Consider the following 19,104-nt stretch of genomic DNA (forward strand, 5'->3'; position numbering starts at 1 on the left):
TTAAGAGCTTGATAACTTTTTTAAAAAAAAAAACGCATAAAATTTGCAAAATCTCATCGGTTCTTTATTTGAAACGTTAGATTGGTCCATGACATTTACTTTTTGAAGATAATTTCATTTAAATGTTGACCGCGGCTGCGTCTTAGGTGGTCCATTCGGAAAGTCCAATTTTGGGCAACTTTTTCGAGCATTTCGGCCGGAATAGCCCGAATTTCTTCGGAAATGTTGTCTTCCAAAGCTGGAATAGTTGCTGGCTTATTTCTGTAGACTTTAGACTTGACGTAGCCCCACAAAAAATAGTCTAAAGGCGTCAAATCGCATGATCTTGGTGGCCAACTTACCGGTCCATTTCTTGAGATGAATTGTTCTCCGAAGTTTTCCCTCAAAATGGCCATAGAATCACGAGCTGTGTGGCATGTAGCGCCATATTGTTGAAACCACATGTCAACCAAGTTCAGTTCTTCCATTTTGGCAACAAAAAGTTTGTTAGCATCGAACGATAGCGATCGCCATTCACCGTAACGTTGCGTCCAACAGCATCTTTGAAAAAATACGGTCCAATGATTCCACCAGCGTACAAACCACACCAAACAGTGCATTTTTCGGGATGCATGGGCAGTTCTTGAACGGCTTCTGGTTGCTCTTCACTCCAAATGCGGCAATTTTGCTTATTTACGTAGCCATTCAACCAGAAATGAGCCTCATCGCTGAACAAAATTTGTCGATAAAAAAGCGGATTTTCTGCCACTGATTTTGGTAATAAAATTCAATGATTTGCAAGCGTTGCTCGTTAGTAAGTCTATTCATGATGAAATGTCAAAGCATACTGAGCATCTTTCTCTTTGACACCATGTCTGAAATCCCACGTGATCTGTCAAATACTAATGCATGAAAATCCTAACCTCAAAAGAATCACCCTTTATGTATCGCCCGATTTTGAAAAATTTGCCCCTAATAACCTTATGTTTGACCATAGAGGCCTCATTTCATAACTGATCTCACTCAAATTTTGCACAAAATAACCTTTTGTGGTATTAATCAAACCTGCAAAATGTTATGCAAATTGGTTCAGATTTACATATAGCTTCCATATATATGCATCGCCCGATTTTCTCAAATTTGGCCATAATACTTTTATTTATTAACCACACGCTCACAAAAAATCGCTTCTGTAACATATACTCCCAAACATATTTTGCTTCAAGCATATACATTTGCGGGTATTGCCCAAACATTTATATGTTTGATCTCTTCCAATATATAATATGTTTGAAGGCATATTGGTCTAAACAATATATGTTTGGGTAGTCTAAGTTCCAAACATTTTGTATTTTTGCATCCAAATTCAATAATGTTGTATTCCAAAAAACAATATGTTATTATGTGAACATATAATATGTTTGGAAGCATTTTGCACCCAAAAATATTATATGCTTAAAAAAAATTCTCCCAAACAATATTGTGGTCAAAATTTTATTTATTTATATATTTACAATCATAATGAATTATGAAAATAAACAGGTAATATAGGTGCTAACAACATAGGTTTTCGACCTGAATGCTCAAAATTTTGTTTCTGCCCAATTGTATATTCCCCCACATCTTTCTCACTTCCACGAGATTTTTTAGTTCTTAGCACCTTTTTCTGTAGTACAAACATTGTAGAAGAAATTATTCAATTGTATGATTTTTTTTATTTTAATTTTACCTTTTGCCGGACGGGGATTCGAACAGCGGACCACACAGTTTGTAAGGATCAAAGAAGTAGCAGATCAATTGCCCAAGGAAAAATAAAATGTTAATTTTGTAATAACAAGCAACAACCACCAACTTAATTCAATATCGCTCCCTGTTAAATAGCGCTCCAAGCTACTAAACACATATATGTTTATAGGCTATTTCTAAATTAATATATGTTTGCATCCAAGCATATTATATTTACAAACATTTTATGTCCCAAACATAATATGTTCTAATATATTAACATATATGTCCCAAACATGTTATGCTAGTTTATGAACATTATATGCTTGCACTCAAAAATATTGTGTTTAAAAATTTGTGTTCCAAACATATAATGTTTATAGCCAAACATATGAAAAACAGTCTTTTTCATCCGTGCAATGTTACTTAGGTTAGGTGCAATATCAACTACAGCCAGTGTTGCTAGAAGTAGGGGAAATTCCCTATATGTAGGTTTTTTTCTAATATTTAGCGTCTTGTAGGGACGTAGGGCCACAATGTAGGGAAATTTTCACTCAACACAATTTGTAATAATTTTTATATTTTGGTGGCTCTAGAGGAGGAAATTAGAAGCCGGCAAGGCTTGATCTTTAACAATGTGTGGTAACAAAAGTTACCACTCGTGCCAAAAACAAAATCTAACAAAATTTGAAGATTACCACAAATCTACCAAACAAATATTCCTATAGAAATTTTTGTCAAAATTTTATTCCTGTAGAAAATTTTGTCAACATTTTATTTCTGTAGAAAATTTTGTCAAAATTTTCTATAGAAATTTTTTTTCAAAATATAATTTCTATAAAAACTTTTTGTCATAATGTTATTTCTATGGAATTTTTTCTCAAAAATTTATTTCTATAGAATTTATTATCAAAATTTTATTTCTAAGAAAAATTTCTCAAAAAAATTTGTTTATAGAAATTTTTTCCAAAATTTTATTTCTATAGAGCTTTAACAAAAAAAAAAATACTATTTTTGGTAGAATTATACCAACTGTGGCAACCTTGGTGGTAATACAAATTTATTTTCTAGGTTATATACGTTGCATTTTCATGTTTTAAGATAACAAAGTACTTAGAACCATTTTTGTTTTGTAAAATTTGTTTAAATTTAACGAAAATATTGTAGGGAAAATTGTTTGGGAATGTATGGGAAAGCAGGGAACTTTTTTTGTCCTTGTAGGGTAAACCGAGAATTTTCCCTGGACCTATATCAATTTTACCCTACAAATGCTTATGATTACTAATTCAGTAAGAGTGGTTTAGAGTATAATATAGTCGGCCCCTCCCGACTTTCTACTTTACTCACTTGTTCTTATTAAAATTTGAATTGAGTTTTAAAAATATTCAATCAAAGATTTAATTGAATCAACTTTTTTTTTAATTGAAAAAAAAAATCAATTACAAAAACTAGTTGTATCAATTCATGTTTTAATGGGATTAGTTAATTGTTTAATTGACTTTTGTGATTGATACTATCATTTTGTGATTGAAGAGATTTCAATAAAAAATTAATTGGTTAATTTCGTGATTGAAGACAATATATATATTTTTTGTATTATTTGAAAGCCAACGTGGAGATCGATTTGTCCATAAAATTGGTCTCGTAACTTAAAATTTTAGAAAAGTACCAGAATTTGAATATATATTGTATTTATATATCATAATTTGTTTTGAAAATGATTTTTAACCCTAGCTTTGGCACTATATACAAATGTAAATATTTCATTTTTGACACTCTTGCCATTTCAACAATATTTATCCAATTTTTATGAAATTTGGACTCAGTGGCTAATTTTTCGTGCTCTTTCATAATATGTACAAATTTAACAATATTTTTAACAATATGGCAATTTTTCAATAATTTTTTTATTTTTCTTAAAAATCTGCCACTATTTACAAATGTATTGAATTATTTCATATGAAAATAATACAAATAAAAGAAGAGGAAATACAAACTTAAAAAAAAAAAAAAAAAAATATATATATATATATATATATATATATATATATATATATATATATATATATATATATATATATATATATATATATATATATATATATATATATATATATATATATATATATATATATATATATATATATATATATATATATATATATATATATATATATATATATATATATATATATATATATATATATATATTTTTTTTTTTTTTTTTTTTTTTTTTTTTAAGTTTGTATTTCCTCTTCTTTTATTTGTATTATTTTCATATGAAATAATTCAATACATTTGTAAATAGTGGCAGATTTTTAAGAAAAATAAAAAAATTATTGAAAAATTGCCATATTGTTAAAAATATTGTTAAATTTGTACATATTATGAAAGAGCACGAAAAATTAGCCACTGAGTCCAAATTTCATAAAAATTGGATAAATATTGTTGAAATGGCAAGAGTGTCAAAAATGAAATATTTACATTTGTATATAGTGCCAAAGCTAGGGTTAAAAATCATTTTCAAAACAAATTATGATATATAAATACAATATATATTCAAATTCTGGTACTTTTCTAAAATTTTAAGTTACGAGACCAATTTTATGGACAAATCGATCTCCACGTTGGCTTTCAAATAATACAAAAAATATATATATTGTCTTCAATCACGAAATTAACCAATTAATTTTTTATTGAAATCTCTTCAATCACAAAATGATAGTATCAATCACAAAAGTCAATTAAACAATTAACTAATCCCATTAAAACATGAATTGATACAACTAGTTTTTGTAATTGATTTTTTTTTTCAATTAAAAAAAAAGTTGATTCAATTAAATCTTTGATTGAATATTTTTAAAACTCAATTCAAATTTTAATAAGAACAAGTGAGTAAAGTAGAAAGTCGGGAGGGGCCGACTATATTATACTCTAAACCACTCTTACTGAATTAGTAATCATAAGCATTTGTAGGGTAAAATTGATATAGGTCCAGGGAAAATTCTCGGTTTACCCTACAAGGACAAAAAAAGTTCCCTGCTTTCCCATACATTCCCAAACAATTTTCCCTACAATATTTTCGTTAAATTTAAACAAATTTTACAAAACAAAAATGGTTCTAAGTACTTTGTTATCTTAAAACATGAAAATGCAACGTATATAACCTAGAAAATAAATTTGTATTACCACCAAGGTTGCCACAGTTGGTATAATTCTACCAAAAATAGTATTTTTTTTTGTTAAAGCTCTATAGAAATAAAATTTTGGAAAAAATTTCTATAAACAAATTTTTTTGAGAAATTTTTCTTAGAAATAAAATTTTGATAATAAATTCTATAGAAATAAATTTTTGAGAAAAAATTCCATAGAAATAACATTATGACAAAAAGTTTTTATAGAAATTATATTTTGAAAAAAAATTTCTATAGAAAATTTTGACAAAATTTTCTACAGAAATAAAATGTTGACAAAATTTTCTACAGGAATAAAATTTTGACAAAAATTTCTATAGGAATATTTGTTTGGTAGATTTGTGGTAATCTTCAAATTTTGTTAGATTTTGTTTTTGGCACGAGTGGTAACTTTTGTTACCACACATTGTTAAAGATCAAGCCTTGCCGGCTTCTAATTTCCTCCTCTAGAGCCACCAAAATATAAAAATTATTACAAATTGTGTTGAGTGAAAATTTCCCTACATTGTGGCCCTACGTCCCTACAAGACGCTAAATATTAGAAAAAAACCTACATATAGGGAATTTCCCCTACTTCTAGCAACACTGGCTGTAGTTGATATTGCACCTAACCTAAGTAACATTGCACGGATGAAAAAGACTGTTTTTCATATGTTTGGCTATAAACATTATATGTTTGGAACACAAATTTTTAAACACAATATTTTTGAGTGCAAGCATATAATGTTCATAAACTAGCATAACATGTTTGGGACATATATGTTAATATATTAGAACATATTATGTTTGGGACATAAAATGTTTGTAAATATAATATGCTTGGATGCAAACATATATTAATTTAGAAATAGCCTATAAACATATATGTGTTTAGTAGCTTGGAGCGCTATTTAACAGGGAGCGATATTGAATTAAGTTGGTGGTTGTTGCTTGTTATTACAAAATTAACATTTTATTTTTCCTTGGGCAATTGATCTGCTACTTCTTTGATCCTTACAAACTGTGTGGTCCGCTGTTCGAATCCCCGTCCGGCAAAAGGTAAAATTAAAATAAAAAAAATCATACAATTGAATAATTTCTTCTACAATGTTTGTACTACAGAAAAAGGTGCTAAGAACTAAAAAATCTCGTGGAAGTGAGAAAGATGTGGGGGAATATACAATTGGGCAGAAACAAAATTTTGAGCATTCAGGTCGAAAACCTATGTTGTTAGCACCTATATTACCTGTTTATTTTCATAATTCATTATGATTGTAAATATATAAATAAATAAAATTTTGACCACAATATTGTTTGGGAGAATTTTTTTTAAGCATATAATATTTTTGGGTGCAAAATGCTTCCAAACATATTATATGTTCACATAATAACATATTGTTTTTTGGAATACAACATTATTGAATTTGGATGCAAAAATACAAAATGTTTGGAACTTAGACTACCCAAACATATATTGTTTAGACCAATATGCCTTCAAACATATTATATATTGGAAGAGATCAAACATATAAATGTTTGGGCAATACCCGCAAATGTATATGCTTGAAGCAAAATATGTTTGGGAGTATATGTTACAGAAGCGATTTTTTGTGAGCGTGTGGTTAATAAATAAAAGTATTATGGCCAAATTTGAGAAAATCGGGCGATGCATATATATGGAAGCTATATGTAAATCTGAACCAATTTGCATAACATTTTGCAGGTTTGATTAATACCACAAAAGGTTATTTTGTGCAAAATTTGAGTGAGATCAGTTATGAAATGAGGCCTCTATGGTCAAACATAAGGTTATTAGGGGCAAATTTTTCAAAATCGGGCGATACATAAAGGGTGATTCTTTTGAGGTTAGGATTTTCATGCATTAGTATTTGACAGATCACGTGGGATTTCAGACATGGTGTCAAAGAGAAAGATGCTCAGTATGCTTTGACATTTCATCATGAATAGACTTACTAACGAGCAACGCTTGCAAATCATTGAATTTTATTACCAAAATCAGTGGCAGAAAATCCGCTTTTTTATCGACAAATTTTGTTCAGCGATGAGGCTCATTTCTGGTTGAATGGCTACGTAAATAAGCAAAATTGCCGCATTTGGAGTGAAGAGCAACCAGAAGCCGTTCAAGAACTGCCCATGCATCCCGAAAAATGCACTGTTTGGTGTGGTTTGTACGCTGGTGGAATCATTGGACCGTATTTTTTCAAAGATGCTGTTGGACGCAACGTTACGGTGAATGGCGATCGCTATCGTTCGATGCTAACAAACTTTTTGTTGCCAAAATGGAAGAACTGAACTTGGTTGACATGTGGTTTCAACAATATGGCGCTACATGCCACACAGCTCGTGATTCTATGGCCATTTTGAGGGAAAACTTCGGAGAACAATTCATCTCAAGAAATGGACCGGTAAGTTGGCCACCAAGATCATGCGATTTGACGCCTTTAGACTATTTTTTGTGGGGCTACGTCAAGTCTAAAGTCTACAGAAATAAGCCAGCAACTATTCCAGCTTTGGAAGACAACATTTCCGAAGAAATTCGGGCTATTCCGGCCGAAATGCTCGAAAAAGTTGCCCAAAATTGGACTTTCCGAATGGACCACCTAAGACGCAGCCGCGGTCAACATTTAAATGAAATTATCTTCAAAAAGTAAATGTCATGGACCAATCTAACGTTTCAAATAAAGAACCGATGAGATTTTGCAAATTTTATGCGTTTTTTTTTTTAAAAAAGTTATCAAGCTCTTAACAAATCACCCTTTATATGGGACCTATATCTACATCTGAACCGATTTCAATGAAATTTTGCACATACCGTTAGTACTATAGAGGACTGGATCTAGCCTACTCTGAGTAAGATCGGATAATAAATAAGGGTTCTATGGCCAAATTTGGGAAAATCGGGCTATACATATATATGGGAGCTATATCTCAATCTGAACCGATTTCGATGATTTTTTGCACATATAGTTAGTGCTATAGAAGATTACATTTAGCCAAACTTGAGTAAGATCGGTTGAAAAATAAGGGTTTTATGGCGAAATTTTGAAAAATCGGGCGGTACATATATATGGGAGCTATATCTAAATCTGAACAAATTTCGATTATTTTTTACACATATAGTTATACAGTGCTATAGAAGATTACATTTAGCCAACTTTGAGTAAGATCTGTTGATAAATAGGGGTTTTTATGACCTAATTTGGCAAAATCTGGCGATACATATATATGGGATCTATACCTAAATCTGAACCGATTTCGATGAAATTTTGCAGACTTAAAGGGTGATGCAGAAGTTTATTTTGTGCTTAATTTGACGACGATCGGTTAGTAAAAAAGTGCAACGTGACCCCATTTGTCGAAATCGGGCGATACATATATATGGGAGCTATATCTAAATTTGATCCGATTTCTTCCAAATTCAATAGCGTTCGTCCTTGTGCCCAAAAAACTCCCTGTATCAAATTTCATCGAAATCGGTTAATAATTGCGACCGGAATCCATGGACAGACGGACGGACGGACACCAAGCGCTAGATCGACTCAGGAGGTGATTCTGAGTCGATCGGTATATATTTTATGGGGTCTAAAATCAATATTTCTGGTAGGCACATTTTTTGGCAGATCAAACTTATTATACCCTGACCACTATGTGGTTTAGGGTATAAAAATTTCCTTGACATGTTTTTTTGAGTATGCACATTTTATTAATTTTTTCTAAGTAATCAATATCATGCTGATATTGTAAACACAGCACTATAGTGGGATCCACCGTGGTGCAATGATTAGCATGTCCGCCTTGCACACACAGGATCGTGGGTTCAAACCCAGTAATGCTGGTGGGATAATCCAATCAAAGCTTCTCCATTGCAACGTGGAACGCCGTTCGGACCGTCTATAAAACTGAGGTCCCTTGTCATTGAGCTTAACATAGAATCGGGCAGCACTCAGTGATAAGAGAGAAGTTCTATAACTGTGGTATCACAATGGACTGAATAGTCAAAGTGAGCCTGAAATATCGGACTGTCACTATACCTAACATAACCTAAACACTACACTGAAAAAAAAATATTGTCGTGAGACTAAAGATTTCATGTCCTTAAAATACGAATCAGAATTTTGCTTCGCGTCTTTGGCTCGGAATCAATACTTTAACCATTAAAGACAATATCTTTGGAAACGGGCATGTTTTTTTTTCAATGTGTACATGCACTACCAGTATATTGGAACAACACAAGTGGTTTGCACTTGTTGGATAAATAGGAGGAATTGCAAAAAAAATCTAAGCTAGCAAATATAACACCACTTAGTTCTTAAAAACGCTTACAAGTTTTCTCCTCCTATTTTGGCCTACTTATTCAACTAATTCCACATATTTAGAATTTAAAGAGAGTGTGAGAGAGACAGCGAGTAAATAGACAACATGAATGAAAAGCAAAACTCAAGTACAATTGTCTCACTATCTACTTATTCATGGAGCATAAAATCAAGACGACAAATTAGTCTGCAATGAAATTAAAATAACTTTAACTGTTGTATTAATACCACAATTTATTTTCATGAACCTTATTACATATTTACTTTTCCAATTAATAATTGTTGATAAAAATGAGCTTGAAGTTTATTATTATTTACCATACTATCGAAGACGGAAAGTATTTTTAACAGATTCTTCCAATAAAGGTTAGGTTAGGTGGCAGCCCGATGTATCAGACTCACTTCGACTATTCAGTCCATTGTGATACCACATTGGTGAACTTCTCTCTTATCACTGAGTGCTGCCCGATTCCATTTTAAGATCAATGACAAGGGACCACCTGTTTATAGCCGAGTCCGAACGGCGTTCCACATTGCAGTGAAACCACTTAGAGAAGCTTTGAAACCCTCAGAAATGTCACCAGCATTACTGAGGTGGGATAATCCAAAAAGCTGAAAAGCTTTTTTGGTGTTCGGTCGACACAGGAATCGAACTCACGACCTTGTGTATGCGAGCATGCTAACCATTGCACCACTGTGGCTCCCTCTTCCAATAAAGAGACAGTCTCCATTTCTTCTTGCCAAAATGAAAAGAAAGACAACCTTCTCATTAAGTTTAAGTTTTTCTTGCAGTAAAAAAAATTAAATTTTTCTGAAATTTAATATGCTGAAGTGAACACATTCTTTGATGGATATTTAAAATATTTTTTTGTACCCAAATATCACATTTAAATTGCCTACGAGTTAGAATTACAAATTGCTCACGTTAAACTGACAAACAAACACCAACAATAAAAGGTTTTGTAGTTATGGCGACATTTGCCATAAAATTGAAACAGACAGTGAAACAAATATGCGTTGGTTCATTAAAGAAAATTCCCTGTACATCTATGGCTGCTCACGTACCATAATGAACATTTTTCGAATTCAAATCCATTGACATTCGTAATGAAAAATTTTCAAATCTACAGGCATTCGGATTGAAAAATCTTTTACTCACACACATAAAAAGGAATACGTGATCTTACTTAGCTCTTAAGAAATCATCAATCAGCAGGGCTAGCATATATGAAGTGGTAAAGGGTTAAAAGGAAGGTACTTCAAAAATAACAAGTAAGGAAAGTCTAAAGTCGGGCGGGGACGACTATATTATACCCTGCACCACTTTGTAGATCTAAATTTTTTGGACACCATATCACATCCGTCAAATGTGTTGGGGGCTATATATAAAGGTTTGTCCCAAATACATACATTTAAATATCACTCGATCTGGACAGAATTTGATAGACTTCTACAAAATCTATAGACTCAAAATTTAAGTCGGCTAATGCACTAGGGTGGAACACAATGTTAGTAAAATAATACGCCTGGGTATAAATATGGGAAACATTTAAATCTGAAGCAATTTTAAGGAAACTTCGCAAAAGTTTATTTATGATTTATTGCTCGATATATATGTATTAGAAGTTAAGAAAATTAGAGTCATTTTTACAATTTTTCGACTAAGCAGTGGCGATTTAACAAGGAAAATGTTGGTATTTTGACCATTTTTGTCGAAATCAGAAAAACATATATATGGGAGCTATATCTAAATATGAACCGATTTCAACCAAATTTGGCACGCATAGCTACAATGCTAATTCTACTCCCTGTGCCAAATGTCAACTAAATCGGAGCAAAAAATTGGCCTCTGTGGTCCTATGAGTGTAAATCGGGCGAAAGCTATATATGGGAGCCATATCTAAATCTGAACCGATTTCAACCAAATATGGCACGCATAGCTACAATGCTAATTCTACTCCCTGTGCGAAATATGAGTGTAAATCGGGCGAAAGCTATATATGAAATCTGAACCGATTTCAACCAAATTTGGCACGCATAGCTACAATGCTAATTCTACACCCTGTGAAAAATTTCAACTAAATCGGAGCAAAAAAATTGAGTGTAAAGCGGCCGCAAGCTATATATGGGAGATTTAGATATAATCTGAACCAATTTTAACCAAATTTGGCACGCATAGCTATAATGCTAATTCTACCCCCAGTGCAAAATTTCAATTGAATCGGTGTAAAGGATTGGCCACTGTGGTCACATGAGTGTAAATCGGGCGAACGATATATATGGGAGCTATATATAAAACTGAACCGATTTCAATAAAATTTGGCATGATTGACTACACTACTAATTGTACTCCTAGTGCAAAATTTCAACCAAATTGGGGTAAAACTCTAGCTTCTGGGACCGTATTAGTCCATATCGGGCGAAAGATATATATGGGAGCTATATCTAAATCTGAACCGATTTCTTCCAAAATCAATGGGGATCTATTCTGAGCCAAAAGACATACTTGTGCTAAATTTGAAGTCGATTGGACTAAAACTGCGACCTAGACTTTGATCACAAAAATGTGTTCACGGACAGACAGACATCGCTATATCGACTCAAGAGCCCACCCTGAGCATTTTTGCCAAAGACACCATGTGTCTATCTCGTCTCCTTCTGGGTGTTGCAAACATATACACTAACTTATAATACCCTGTTCCATAGTGTGGCGCAGGGTATAAAAATATATACATGGCGCAGATCGAATATTGCGCCTTTAATCGTAGATTGATTTGGCATACAAAATTCTAATAAATAAACTGTCATTCATTAAATATCCTGAATCTTGGTAACTTTTAAAAGACAAAGACTTTTAAATTATAAGTCAGCCCATATGGAGTTACATAAAAAAGGCAGATTACTCGTATATACTCGTATATACATTTAAGCCAATTTAGTTCTAAATCGATTTATATCGACGTGTCTATTAGTAATTATGAAGCGTTATGAATTAATTTTCTTATAGTACTTAGAGGGCCAAATTTCAACCGGATCGAATGAAATTTCCACCTTCAGGAGACTTAAGTAAAATCTGGGGTTCTCTTCATATGGGGGCTATATATAATTATGGATCGATATGGGCCAATTTCTAAATATTAAATATCAAATGCTGCACTGAAAAAACAGTGAACCCACCAGGAAGAAAACTTTTTGTTATTTTTAAAATTTTTAATATTTTTAGAAAATTTTAACTAAGCAGTATTACAATCGCTAACATCATGCCGATATCATAAAAATAAGTAAATATTTTTTAAAGAAATTTTTGTAGTTTGAAGGAATAAATTGGAGTTCAAAAATGCATGAATGTCTTTAGTTGCAAACGAAGTTCATGATGGACACATTTTTGGTAAAATTTACAATTTAAAAGAAATAATGAACTATTTTGTGAGAAGTACGAATTTAGTAAATCTTTTTGCTTAATTTGTGTATAATTTTTCCCCATTTTTTAGTTCATTTAACTAACGTAGGAAAAAAATTATTAGAGAAAAGGAATCTTTCTCGAAACATAATAATTCCATGAATTAAAAAAACAAAGTTGAACTGGCTTTAGTGAAATAGAGAATTCAGTTTTTTTGTGTGTGAATTTTGTCCAAAAAAGGGTCCGCCAGGTTTGGTGGAGTGTCCATATACACACAAAAAAAATTCTGATTCAATCACGAAATTAATTGATGCAATTAATTATACCCTCCACGAAATATTGCTCTAAGACCCCATAAAGTATATATATTCTGGGTCGTGGTGAAATTCTGAGTCGATCTGAGCATGTCCGTCCGTCTGTTGAAATCACGCAAACTTCCGAACGAATCAAGCTATCGACTTGAAACTTGGCACAAGTAGTTGTTATTGATGTAGGTAGGATGGTATTGCAAATGGGCCATAGCGGTCCACTTTTACGTATAGCCCCCATATAAACGAACCCCCAAATTTGGCTTGCGAGTGCTCTAAGAAAAGCAAATTTCATCCGATCCAGCTGATATTTGGTACATGGTGTTAGTATATGGTCTCTAACAACCATGCAAAAATTGGTCCACATCGGTCCATAACTATATATAGCCCCCATATAAACCGATCCCCAGATTTGGCTTGCGAAGCCTCAAAGAGAAGCAAATTTCATCCGATACGGCTGAAATTTGGTACATGGTATTAGTATATGGTCTCTAACAACCATGCAAAAATTGGTCCATATCGGTCCATAATTTTATATAGCCCCCATATAAACCGATCCCCAGATATGAACTCCGGAGCCTCTTAGAGGAGCAAAATTCATCCGATCCGGTTGAAATTTGGTACGTGGTGTTAGTATATGGTCTCTAACAACCATCCAAAAATTGGTCCATATCGGTCCATAATTATATATAGCCCCCATATAAACCGATTCCCAGATTTGGTTTGCGGATCCTCTACGAGAAGCAAATTTCATCCGATCCGGCTGAAATTTGGTACATGGTATTAGTATATAGTCTCTAAGAGCCATTAAAAAATTGGTCCATATCAGTCCATAATTATATATAGCCCCTATATAAACCGATCCCCAGATTTGAACTCCAGAGCCACTTGGACGAGCACAATTCATCCGATCCGGTTGAAATTTGCAACGTGGTGTTAATATATGGCCGCTAATAACCATGCCAAAATTGGTCCATATCGGTCTATAGTTATATATAGCCAATCCCCAATCACACAAAAATTGGTCCATATCGATTCATAATCATGCTTGCCACTCGAGCCAAAAATAATCTAGCAAAATTTTATTTCTATGGACTAATTGGTATATATTACGGTATTAGGAAGCTTTAAGATACCTTGTTATCGGCAAAAGTTACCGCAACCCAAATAATTCGATTGTGGAAGACGGTCTTCAGTAGAAGTTTCTACGCAATCCATGGTGGAGGGTACATAAGCTTCGGCCTGGCCGAACTTACGGCCGTATATACTTGTTTTTTAATTGAAATTATAGTATCAATTAAAAAATTAATTGAAAGTCAATTAAAAATTTAATTGATCCAATTAAAAAATCAACTGATACTATTAATTTTTGTGGTTGTTGTTTATTTCAATTAAAAAATTTGTTGCATCAATTAAATTTTTTAATTGAATAGTTTTTTTAATTGAATAGTTTTTTTTTTTCAATTAAGACTTTAATTGGAAAATTTTTCGTGAATTTTCTTTTCTGTGATAGGCAGGTCTCCTGATTTATCTTCATGGGATTTTTGCATCCTCCTCAATTTTTATACGATTTGCTTTAAATTTGAAAACTAAGGGTATTTTAGAACCGCAAAGTAATGTGCCGAGTTTTATTAGATTTCCTTGCATGCTTAGGCTATGTACATTTGAAATCCCTCAAAATCTCAAACAAAATTGTTTCATAAATATCCAGAATCTGATGTCATCGCCATTATTTTAACTGATAATCTTGAGGGATAGGTTAGGTTAGGTTAGTTTCAGGCCCACTTAGACTATTGAGGCCATTGTGATACCACATTAACTAAAAGTACCTATTACATATGGACACTTCTAGTTTTAACCGCTGAACCTTCTCGATTATTTTCTTCTGTTGAACCAACCAGATTGTTCCAAAAACATTTGCAGACTGCTTAAGTTAAAGTCTTCCAGGTCCGCCAGTAATCTAAAGCTATATGCCCCTAAAATTCGCTAACGCCTTACACAAAATGCAGGACACTCACACAAGGGGTGTTTAAGATTCATTTTTCTCCGCATCATAACAGCTCATACAGTAGTCATTATACTTCGCGCCAATAGTTTTTGCCAAATCACCTACTAGGCAGCGACCCGTTACAGCGGATAACAGGAGTGAAATCTAACGTCTTGAGAACACTAGCATATCTAGTGTGCGTTTAATGGTGATTTCGTTTGGAAAAAAAATTGTTGCATACAAATGGTACAACATTTTATGGTGTTACCACAGTGTTGCCGAAACCCCTTGCAATGACAACACCGTTTTCGTGTGAAAACGAACAAAAAAGGTGCAACACTGATATAAAATCAAAACAAAAGAAATTTGGCGGAAATATTTCGATTATTATTACCAACTATTATTGGAATCTCGACTAACACGCAAATTTTTCTTGAACTAAGGGAAATTGTTAAAAACTTTTGATTTTATATTTTTTTAATGATCTTACTTCTACTTCAGAGAACAAATTACATCCTCCGTTGGTCATCTCGTCCAAGCAATGATGTTGTAACTTCTTCCTCGTCGTCAGAAGAACTACTCTCCAATAGCGCATCTTCAGTGGTGTTAGCCAAAAAAAACGCTTGTGCTTTTTAAATTTTGCTATTATATTAAAAATATTTAATATCGAATTTTTTTTTGTCGCGGCACTAAATTATTGATATGCTTCTTCTTGGTAAATTAATCAGCTGTTTTGAAGAAATTGAAAAGCAACCACAATACACGCGTCACGCACTTTCTTTTGTATTTGCAACAAAGCTATTATTTAGGTCGAAGAATAAAAGCGTCTTCAACATCTGATTGAAAGTGTAACCCTCTGCACCGTAGACTAGCTACGGTGTAAAATGGGTTACACTTTTGCTCTTGCGATGGGTAGCACTCCGTCAATCGAACGTGCACATTTTGGGTAGGCTGCACCGAATTTTCCAATCGAACAAAAATTTTCGATTTATGGGGGTAAGGTGTAAAATATGCAACATATTTTTTACCAATCGAAATCACCATAAGTTTAAATGGGGCCACATTTGCTTGGTGTTGTTACAACCCTTGCAATTTTCCCAGCGAACATTTGCCATCATAACATTCTCAAGCAGTAAGAGCTTGCAGGTAGCCAGAGGCATAGCAACAGATTCTATTTCCCCCGGAATATGGAAGGAAGTTCCTAGCCTTGCTAACTCAGCCCCTTTGCAGTTCCCCGGTATGTTCCTATGTCCACACACACACACACATATTTATTAGGTGAATATTGTACTGCTCAGCCATCTCGTTGAGAGATTTGCGGCAGTCGATGGCCGTTTTCGAGTTAAGGAACACTGAATCCAAGGATTTTATTGCAGGTTGACTGTCTGAGTATATATTAATGCCCACATTTTTTGGAACATTACTTTTCAGCCAATTCACCACCTCTCTTATTGCTAGTATTTCTGCCTGAAAAAAAAAACACTACAGTGATTGGGTAATCGTTTGGCTATTCGAATTTCCAGGACTTTAGAATATACTCCGAAACCCACTTGCCCATCAAATTTGGAGCCATCAGTGTAGAAATCTATAATATGTTTATTCCCTGGGGTCTGTGTGCACCGCGCCTCACTATTGGGAATTAGAGTTTCAATCTTTTTGTCGAAAAGTGGTTTCGCCAGAGTGTTTGAGGCCCGAACAGTGACCGTGCCTTTTTTCCGACCACAGCGATAGTTCGCTCAACCGCACAGCCATTGTTGCAGCTGACTGTTTGACCAAAACGTCTAAAGGCAATAAAGGCAGGGATAAATATCATCGAATCAAACAAATATTCTTGATATTATCAAGTAAGCCACTTCGAAGTTTTCACAGAAAACTATTATATTTTAATTTACAATTAATTGTTGTTCGAGCTTTATGGACAAAGTAGATTGATCAATAGAGGTATTGAAAAGAAAAAGCCAGATACAAATCTATAACCTCCTGACTGTGCATATTTCAGTTCGGACGTATGAACCTTCCGACAGCCTTTAGTATAGATCTGGCTGGGATGGATAAAACAATTTTATGCTAACTTTTTATGGAGAAAACATCTAGGAATTTTACTCTCAAAAAATCATCTTTACTCCCACTGAGCATCATCTCTGCATATAGCTCCAAATCGCTTAATCTTATTTTGCCCTCCACCATAGGATGGGGGTATATTAACTTTGTCATTCCGCTTGCAACACATCGAAATATTGTTCTAAGACTCCATAAAGTATATATATAGGGAGCCACCGTGGTGCAATGGTTAGCATGCCCGCCTTGCATACACAAGGTCGTGGGTTCGATTCCTGCTACGACCGAACCCCAAAAAGTTTTTCAGCGGTGGATTATCCCACCTCAGTAATGCTGGTGACATTTCTGAGGGTTTCAAAGCTTCTCTAAGTGGTTTCACTGGAATGTGGAACGCCGTTCGGACTCGGCTATAAAAAGGAGGTCCCTTGTCATTGAGCTTAACATGGAATCGGGCAGCACTCAGTGATAAGAGAGAAGTTCACCACTGTGGTATCACAATGGACTGAATAGTCTAAGTGAGCCTGATACATCGGGCTGCCACATAACCTAACCTAACCATATATATATTGGGACGTGGTGAAATCTTGAGTCGATCTATGTTAGTTATGTCCGTCCGTCTGTCGAAATCACGCTAACTTCCGAACGAAACATGCTATCGACTTGAAACTTGGCACAAGTAGTTGTTATTGATGTAGGTCGGATGGTATTGCAAATGGGCCATATCGGACCACGTTTACGTATAACCCCACATAAACCGACCCCCCAGATTTGGCATGCGGAGGCTCTAAGAGGAGCAAATTTTATTAGATCTGGTTGAAATTTGATACGTGGTGTAAGTATATGACCTCTAACATCCATGCAAAAATTGGTCCGTATCGGTCCATAATTATATATAGTCCCCATATAAACCGATCCCCATATTTTGTTTTGCGGATCATCTCCGAGGAGCAAATTTCGTCCGATCCGGTTGTAAATTAGTACGTGGTGTTAGTATATGGTCTCTAACATTCGCGTCAAAATTGGTCCATATAGGTCCATAATTATATAAAGTCTCCATATAAACCGATCCCCAGATTTGTATTGCGGATCATCTCTAAGGAGCAAATTTCATACGCTTCGGTTGTAAATTGGTACGTGGTGTTAGTATATGGTCTCACACATTCGTGCTAAAATTGGTCCATATAGGTCCATAATTATATATAGTCCCCATATAAACCGATCCCCAGATTTTTTTGCGGATCGTCTCCGAGGAGCAAATTTCATTTGATCCTCTTATAAATTGGTACGTGGTGTTAGTATATGGTCTCTAACATTGTAGCTAAAATTGGTTCATATAGGTCCATAATTATATATAGCCCCCATATAAACCGATCCCCAGATTTGACCTCCGGAGCCTCTTGGAGGAGCAAATTTCGTCTGATTCGGTTAAAATTTTGTATGTTATATTAGCATATGGTCCATAACAGCCATGTAAAAATAGGTCCATATCGGTTGATAATTATATATAGCCCCCATATTTACCGATTCCCAGATTTGACCTCGGGAGTCTCTTGGAAGAGCAAATTTCTTGAAGACGCACATTTCATCCGATTCGGCTGAAATTTGCTAACCACACGAAAAGTGGTCCATTTCGATCCATAGTTATATATATAGGCCCCAGATAAACCGATCCCCAGATTCTACTTCTTCCTGGATAAGCAAATTTCAGTTGATCTTGCTAAAATTTGGTGCTAGTAACACAAAAATTGGACCATGTAAGTTCATAATTATATATAGCCTCCATATAAACCGACTCCCATATTTCACTTCTACCTCTTTTTTACCGCGCAAAAATCATACCGTTGAAGAACTGAATTATATAGGTTTTCAATCTTTTTTCCCTAATATATATCCCGTATGGACGAACTCCCCTTTAGAGGACGATATTAAGGAGTTTTAGGATACCTTGCCAACGACAAGCATTACCACAACCCACACTGAATAAACAGTGCACCGATCAGGAAGAAAACTTTTTGTTAATTTTAGAAAATTTTGAATATTTTTAGAAAATTTTAACTAAACAGAATTATAATCGCTAACATCACGCCGATATCACAAAAATTAGTAAATATTTTTCGACAAATTCAAGAAAATTTATTAG

At 33.9% G+C, this 19,104-nt stretch overlaps 2 protein-coding genes across 7 annotated transcripts in view; one reads left to right on the forward strand and one right to left on the reverse strand.

Annotated features, from left to right (window-relative positions):
* Positions 1–19,104, reverse strand: part of LOC142226314 (uncharacterized) — a 549,856-nt gene that overhangs the window by 156,385 nt on the left and 374,367 nt on the right. The gene's annotated exons all lie outside the window — the stretch shown is intronic.
* The window catches only part of eys (eyes shut), a 513,219-nt gene that overhangs the window by 112,405 nt on the left and 381,710 nt on the right, over positions 1–19,104 (forward strand). The gene's annotated exons all lie outside the window — the stretch shown is intronic.

This window comes from Haematobia irritans, chromosome 2 (genome assembly GCF_050003625.1).
Source record: "Haematobia irritans isolate KBUSLIRL chromosome 2, ASM5000362v1, whole genome shotgun sequence".
NCBI lineage: Eukaryota > Metazoa > Arthropoda > Insecta > Diptera > Muscidae > Haematobia > Haematobia irritans.